The sequence below is a fragment of the Erpetoichthys calabaricus genome, chromosome 9, assembly GCF_900747795.2.
Source record: "Erpetoichthys calabaricus chromosome 9, fErpCal1.3, whole genome shotgun sequence".
Lineage (NCBI taxonomy): Eukaryota > Metazoa > Chordata > Cladistia > Polypteriformes > Polypteridae > Erpetoichthys > Erpetoichthys calabaricus.
In genome coordinates, this window is record NC_041402.2 from 58,234,454 (window position 1) to 58,242,920 (window position 8,467).

Here is an 8,467-nt window from a genome sequence, read left to right on the forward strand (position 1 = left end):
ATGCGGTCTGCAACTGCTATGTCTTGCACCTTGGCCAGAGTCATGGTCATCCCCTCTGCTAGTCCTACCCAAATAATCTTCAATATGTGTGACTCTTTCAGGTCTTATATTCAAACATATTTAAGCCGTGTCTTTGCACTTAGTGATCTTTTGCTTGTTTTTGCTTCTTCTGTATTGAGTGCAACCTATTTGACTTCATTTAGGTGTGATAAATAATAAAGATACAGGTAACTCATAAAATGTAAGTTATGTTCTTCTGTAATAGACTGGGGTTGCGTGAGTACCTAAGAAATTTTTCTTTACAAGGGCAAAGGTAAATCATAGTCATCAAAGATCCATATAGGCCATTAAAACAAAAGGTCCAAGAGGCCATGAAGGCCAAAGTTAGGAATTTATTTCAGAGTGGCTGAGATACAATCAGGGATTTTATAAAGAATTTTCAAACAGTCAGGGGCTAGTAACTATCGTCAGAATAAGCAACACACCAAAGCCAAAACAAAAAGCAAAAATCAGAGTCAAAAAAGCAAACTTCTTAGCCCTTACTAAGAAGTTATTTAGATTTTATAAAGAGGCTTTCCATTATGAAGTTTAGAGTTTGTAAACCTGCTTGCTTGTGACCATCTTATATATCATATATGTCTTGATGTTTTGGATCACATGCCACGTGCATCATGTGCATACAGCCACACAGCATCATACTTACCAAGACACAAAATAATGACACCGGGGTGGACTTAGGAGTAAAGAGGACCTGTGCTTGTTCAGGCCCCACCTAGACATTCTGAGAGAACCATGGAAAAACAAGTATGTAATATCAAAGCTTAGAAGTCACCTACAATTGAATAGGCACTACACAAGAAGAGCAAGTAGTGCGAGAGTGTGCAATGGGTGTATGGATAGCCAGAAAAAATATTGAAACAGCATCTGAGAACACAAACAATAAGAGAGTATGAAATGTCAAAACCTAAAATTGTGTCTTGATAGCCATTAGCATACAGTATGTCATCATATATTTAAAGAAAATCTGATCCATTTCAACTGTCACTTTTGAGAGAGAGAGAAGCAGAGGATGGGAGAAAAGTATTTTTAATCTTTTTGTCTGGCATCTAGATATTTTCCAGGTATTTTCACTTGTTAAGATAAATTTAAGAAAAAGATAAAAATAAATAAAAAAAAATAATAACACGTTAGCAGGTTTAATTTGAAGTTTGCAGCACTTTTGTCAAGCTATCGATAAACTTCAGTAGAGACAACGAAGTGCTCTTTGTATCATATCCTTGTCAAACAGCATTTCCAAATCTCGTGATTTGTTGACAACAACAAAAACATTCTTCTCAAGAATATAAAGTGTAAAGAACGATTTTATTTTCAAAAGGGACTTCTTACTACTGTGTGATGTAAGAAGGTATTATGTTTGTCAACAAAATGAAAACACCTGAGATGCTTAAATATTTTTCAGTCATGGTCTGCCGTCCATAAGACGTTTCACATAAAGGTTTTTGTTGCTTAGTGCATTTCAACATCAGGCTTTTCATCAGGCTTACTGTATATACCATAAGTGCAAAGAAAGCCAGCAGCTTGTCATATCTGACATCGAACCACATGTGCACCTGTAATTTGGTTTCATTGTGCAGTGTTGGATGAGTTGCTGTTTATGTTAGTTTCAATCACAGTTACATCTAACATGCTGTCACTTATGAACAGAGAGAAATTCTGTAAGGGATTGTTTGTTTTCTGATAAATCTGCCTTGGTCCTCGGAGTTCAGTGAACAGCACCTTTGAAAGTTGCCAAAAGCTCCTCTTACACCATATCGAATCAGAAGTGGTGTCAGAGTTTACTGTTTATACAAAATCATTACCTTCATATGCTTCACTATCATGCCTGAAGAAGTCACTCTATTATAACATGACAAATTGCTTTGATCTTAATGAGCTTTGCATTCCACACAAATGCTGTTCAAGAGCCAACCTCTGTCACTGCCTGCAGTACACAGGAGATGCATAAGCTCGGAGATGATAGCATGTGTGCAGCTAGCAGTCAATAAGTTATCCCAGGGATAGCGGACTGGATCAGCCAGTGTAGCAGTAGGAATATTTTTTTAAACATAGAACAAATATTTTTTTCATACACCTTGATTCTGTAGCCTGTACTACTACAACAACAACAAAAATGTATTTCTTGTATGGCTTAAAATCACACAAGAAATGCCTCAATGGGCTTTAATAGGCCCTGCTTTTGAGAGACCCCCAGGCTTGACTCCCTAAGAAGACAAAAAAACCTTTTTGGGAAAAAATATAAGAAAAATAGTTTGGGTGAGCAATGAGTATCGAAAAATGGGGTAAATACAATACACAAAAAAGAACACAAGAAATCTCAATACGAAGCTTGATTAGAACATTCGGACAATCAGATGAGAACAGGCCATCCAGCCCAACAAAACTCGCCAGTCCTAGCTACTTAATTCTGCTAAAAAAACATCAAGTATAGTTTTGAAAGTCCCTGAAGTCTTACTGTCTACCACACTACTTGGTAGCTTACTCCAAGTGTCTATGGTTTTCTGTGTAAAAAAAAAACATCCTAATGTTTGTGCAAAGTTTACCCTGACCAAGTTTCCATCTGTGTCCCCGTAGTCTTAATGTACTCATTTTACAATAACAGTCTCGATCCATTGTACTAATTCCCTTCATAATTTTAAACACTTCAATCATGTCTCCTTTTAATCTTCTTTTGCTCTAACTGTAAAGACTCAGCTCTTCTAATCTTTCTTCATAATTCATCTACTGTAGCCCTGGAATCAGCCTAGTCACTCTTCCCAGGACCTTTTCTAGCACTGACATGTCCTTTTTGTAGCCTGGAGACAAAAACTTCACACAGCACTCCAAATGAGGCCTCACCAGTGCATTATAAAGCTTGAGCATAACCTCCTTGGACTTGTACTTCACACATTGTGCTATATAACCTTCTGTTTGCCTTCTTAACGGCTTCTGAACACTGTCTGGAAATTGATAACATCATCTAATTCTGATAAGGTTCCTCACACCATCACCCTCTGCTTCAGTGTCTGAGCCAATTATGTGACATCTAAAAACATCCCCCTGAACTCCCACTTCTTTTAGTTTGATGCCCAACCTCTCATGTAGCACCTTATCATTGCTTTCTGAAAGTCAAGATAAATAATATCATATACTCCACTTTGATCATATCCCTTTGTTGCTTCCTCATAGAATTCTAGCAGGTTGGTAAAACACGACCTCCCTCTTCTGAACCCATGCAGACTATTCAGAAAAACTCCTGTACTTGCCATGTGCTGCTCAAGCTTAATAATTCCTTCCATTAATTTTCCTGTGATGCACATTAAGCTTACTGGCCTATAGTTGCTTGCATCAGCCCGGTCACCCTTTTTATATAACGGGGTAACATTTCTCATTTTCCCATCCTTTTGAATCTCCCTAGTTTACAACGACATCCTAAAAATATGTGTCAAGGGTTTATATATATACTCGCTAGCCTCCTTAAGAACCTGAGGGTAAATATTATCTGGTCCTGGTGATTTGTTTGATTTCAGCCTGTTTAATCTGAGCAGTACTTCTCCTTCTACAATTTCTAAATCACTCAGAACTTCCTTAGTAGTCCCTGTTACCTCTCCTCACCTCAGAAAAGGGTAAGTTTAGAACACCCGCTGTTTCACTGTCTGTATCTTTTAATTCCCCTTTACTATTTCTGATGCATTTCACCTCCTCCTTGACTGTCCTTTTGCTACTCAAATACTGAAAAAATCTCTGTGGGTCATCTTTCACCTCATCTGCTATATTCCTCTCCAGCTGTCTTTTATCCTTCTTAATATCCTTCTTAATGGTTGCCCTCATGTTCTCATATGCCCTGTGATTCACTTTGGAGTTATTAGTCTTATATGCCTTATACAGCTGTTTTTTTCCTTTACAGCTTCTTTTTTAACTCTTTATCAACCCACTGTAGAGTTTTTTAAAATGTCCTATTAATACTAAATTAAGATATGTACCTGTCCCACATTACATGTAAAACATTTTTAAACCTGTTCTATTGCTCCTCGACTGTCTCCACACTTAAAAGCTTATCCCAGTGTATCCTCCTTAGACTTTGCCGCATTTGCTCAAAATTTGCCCTACCAAAGTTAAACTTAACAATTTTAGTCTTTGCAACTGCACTCTTACGTAACACTGAGAACTGTATTATATTATGGTCACTTGGCCTTAGTGGTTCAATCACCTCTACACCATCAATTCTATCCTGATTATTACAAAATACTTGTTGACACAACAGAGAGCAGGGTGGCATGGTGGATCTGTGTTAGCTCTGCTCCCACAAAACACTACTAGACTGGGCTAAGATCTCAGTCTGGTCTCTGGCTATATGGAGTTTGTAATTTTTTTCAGGTATTCTGATATTCCTTTCACATCACAAATATGTGCAGGCTATGTTAATTACTTACCCTAAACTGGTATTGTGAGGTGTATGTGTGTGTGTTAGTGTGTCCTTTTATTTAAAGCCATCCTGCCTAGGGCTGCTTCTGATGATGCCAGGTTACTTCTGGCACCCCATATCTCTAAAGTGAGTTAAGCATTTTTGGAGCATGAATAGAGAAATGGATAACAGATGGGATAACATACATGTGTAATTTCATTTTCAAAGTATTCTTATCAAGCTCACGTACACTTATGCCCCCAGCACAGTGCATGATAACCGAAAATATAATACTAAAAATGAATAAAATCAGCACAAAACAGAGAAACATAATATAATATAATCAATATAACCAAAATATACCTTTATATTCATAGATACAGGGTTGTGTCCAAATTTCTACTTTCCTATGACAGACACATTCTAAAAAGGAGCATCTGTTACTCAGTCCATCACATGTGATGCTGCAGCTATTTCAAGAGTGAACATGTGCCATTATGGACACCAAAAAAAGAAAGAAAACAGAAATAATTTGGCAATAGCAAATTCAAAATAATAGTTACAATTAATTGACTACGTCCACCTCATATACTATGAACCGCAGGGCCCTCAACATACATCAGATACGGCAAGAGCTTCGAACCCTCAAGAAGCAGTACAAGACAGCTGCTGATGAGGAAAAGTGGGCATTGGCAGAACTCCAGAACATCCTGCGGAAGAAGCTGATGACCTTTCGCAGAGCAGAGTGGCACAGGAGGTGGGGAAGAGAGAGAGCGAGGAGGCGGGCGGCCTTTATTGCCAATCCCTTTGGTTTTACGAAACAACTGCTAGGGGATAAGCGCAGTGGGCGTCTTGATTGTTCATCTGAGGAAGTGAAGTGCTTCCTCCAGGACACATTGAGCGATCCTAGGAGAGATCAAGATCTCGATGCCAATAAAGCCCTCATCAACCCTGCCCTCCCAATAACAGCGTTCAAGCTGGGTGAGCCGAGTCTGAAGGAGGTTGAGGAGGTCATCAAGGCAGCCCGATCAGCTTCCACTCCAGGCCCGAGTGGCGTACTCTACCTCATCTATAAGCGCTGCCTTGCGCTTCTCCAGCACCTATGGAAGATCTTGAAGGTGATTTGGCAAAGAGGGAAAGTCGCTGAGCAGTGGAGGTGTGCTGAGGGAGTTTGGGTCCCTAAAGAGGATAATTCCAGGAACATCGACCAGTTCTGAATGATCTCCCTGCTGAGTATAGAAGGAAAGGTGTTTTTCAGCATCATATCCCAAAGACTGACAGAGTTCCTCCTCAAGAATAACTATCATTGACCCCTCGGTCCAGAAGGGGGGATTCCTGGAGTCCCTGGCTGCCTGGAGCACACAGGTGTGGTAACTCAGCTTATCAGAGAGGCTCATGAGAACAGAAGTGACCTTGCTGTGTTGTGGCTGGACCTGGCCAATGCCTATGGGTCTATACCACACAAGCTGGTTGAGCTCGCACTACATCGCCACCATGTTCCCAGGAAAATCAAGAATCTGGTCCTGGATTACTATAACAACTTCAGGATAAGAGTCACTTCTGGGTCAGAAATATCAGACAGGCATCGGCTTGACAAGGGAATAATAACAGGGCGCACCATCTCAGTTATTCTTTTTGCCCTTGCCATGAATATGGTGGTCAAGTCAGCCAAGGTAGAATGCAGAGGGCCCCTGACTAAGTGTATGACAGCCCCCGATAAGAGCCTATATGGATGATCTAACCATCACGACAACATCGGTCCCGGGGAGCAGGTGGATCCTACAAGGATATGAGAGACTCATCACATGGGCAAGGATGAGTTTTAAGCCTTCCAAGGTGCTAAAGAAGGGGAAGGTGACTGATAAGTACCGATTTGCTATCGCGGGAACAGTCATCCCATCCATCACAGAGCAGCCAGTTAAGATTTTGGGGAAAGTCTTTGACTCAAGTCTAAAAGACACAGCTGCCATTCAGAAGTCCACCCAGGAGCTTGGGACGTGGCTCACCAAGGTAGATAGGTCTAGATAGATAGATATGACCTGCCTGGTAGGTTTAAAGCTTGGATCTATCAGCACTCAATCCTCCCCCCGAGTCCTATGGCCTCTGCTGGTATATGCTGTCCCGTTTTCAACAGTTGAGTCCCTTGAAAAGAAGATCATCAGCTTTCTTCGGAGGTGGCTGGGACTCCCACGCAGCCTCACCAGCACAGCACTGTATGGGACAAGTAACATCCTGCGGCTACCATTTAGCGGCCTCACTGAAGAATTCATGGTGGCACGCACCAGAGAAGCCCTACAGTCACCAGAGAAGCCCTACAGTACAGGGACTCCAAGTATTGTAAGGAGTCAGCAGCTGGCATTGAGGTGAAGACAGGCAGGAAATGGAGGGCGGAGAAGGCTGTGGAGGTGACAGAGTCATGCCTGAGACAGAAGGCTCTGGTGGGCACCGTGGCAACAGGTAGAGCAGGTCTGGGCTACTTCCCAAAAACCCAGGTCAGCAAGGCTCAGGGCAAGGAGAGAATCCATCTACTCCAGGAAGAGGTCCGAGCAGGGGTGAAGGAAGAGAGTGAGCAGGGCAGTAGGACTCTGGCAACAGGGTGCATGGACAAGGTGGGAGAGTACTCTCCAGTGAAGGATCACCTGGTCGAACATCATGCTGGGAGATTTCTTTTGTGTCCAGTTCCTGGTGCAGGCGGTCTACGATGTCCTGCCAAGCCCAGCAAACCTCCACGTCTGGGGGAAGAGCGAGGCACCCTCCTGTCCACTTTGTTCAGGAAGAGGCTCTCTAGAACATCTACTCAGCAGCTGCCCTAAGGCTCTGGCACATGACCACTACCGGTGGTGCCATGACAAGGTGCTCAAGGCAGTTGCTGAAAGCTTGGCTTTAGCTATCAACACAAGCAAACTACTTCACGGCTCAAAGAAGGCAGTTACCTTCATTAAAGTGGGAGAGCAATCCCAGGCAAAGGCAGTAATAACAGGCCTCTTCTACACAGCCTCTGACTGGCAGCTGCAGGCTGACTTAGGAAAGCAGCTAAAGTTCCCGCAACAAATCGTAAAAACATCACTCTGGCCAGACATGATCATTACCTCTGAGGCCTCAAAACAGCTGATCATGCTGGAACTGACAGTGCCCTGGGAAGAGTGTATTGAGGAAGCTAACGAGAGGAAACGTGCCAAGTACCAGGAGCTGGTGGAGGAGTGCAGGGACAGAGGCTGGAGGGTACTTTATGAGCCCAGAGAAGTTGGCTGCAGAGGATTTTGCTGGACGCTTACTCTGCAGAGTCCTCACACAGCTAGGCATAACAGGAGCGGCCAAAAAGAGGGCCATTAAATCCACAAGTGAAGCTGCAGAGAAAGCCTCAAGGTGGCTTTGGATAAAGAGGACTGATCCATGGATCGCTACTGGGATGCAAGTTTAGGATTGATCAACCCCAGCTGGGTCACCTGAGCGAGGGTGTATGATGTTGCGAGACCTGAAACACCCGATGACCTCAGGATACATCACTGATGATGCATCCCAGTGCATCCAGGTGATGTTTCTTATATAGTGAAAAGTAACATATGTAGTCGATGGAAGGAACTGCAGGTCCATAAGGTGAAATGTTGGGACACCAACCTGGTCATCCCTGTTTAATTAAAACAGGTAAGCAAACAAAAAGTGTGCTTGATGTCATCAAAACAAATGAAAAAATAGGGCTCCTTGGCTCAAGAATCTTTTGTAGCTAATACAGCTTCTTAAAGTCGTGGTGGAAAGGAGCTCCATCTTGTGGTGTGTTCTTGTAACAAGTGAAATCTCCATGTAGCAACTGTGGAATATGTAGCAGAGGGACCAGAAGGGGCAGAGTCAGTTGCCCTTACTGGGTGTCTTCTCAGCACTGTGGAGGGAATAAAAGAGGATTAGGTTAGCACCAGTGCCCTTTCTCGACCTGGGGTGGTAGTATATACCTCAGAAGAGGCCAGAGGATGATCCACTTACATATAGCAGAACAAAATGAAACAACCTCAGCAGCTCTAATAACTAGAA

General features: G+C 42.5%; 1 pseudogene; it reads left to right on the forward strand.

Moving 5' to 3' along the window:
• Positions 1-5,016: 5,016 nt before the first annotated feature.
• Positions 5,017-7,986, forward strand: LOC114657544 (uncharacterized; annotated as a pseudogene).
• The last annotated feature ends 481 nt before the right edge of the window (positions 7,987-8,467 follow it).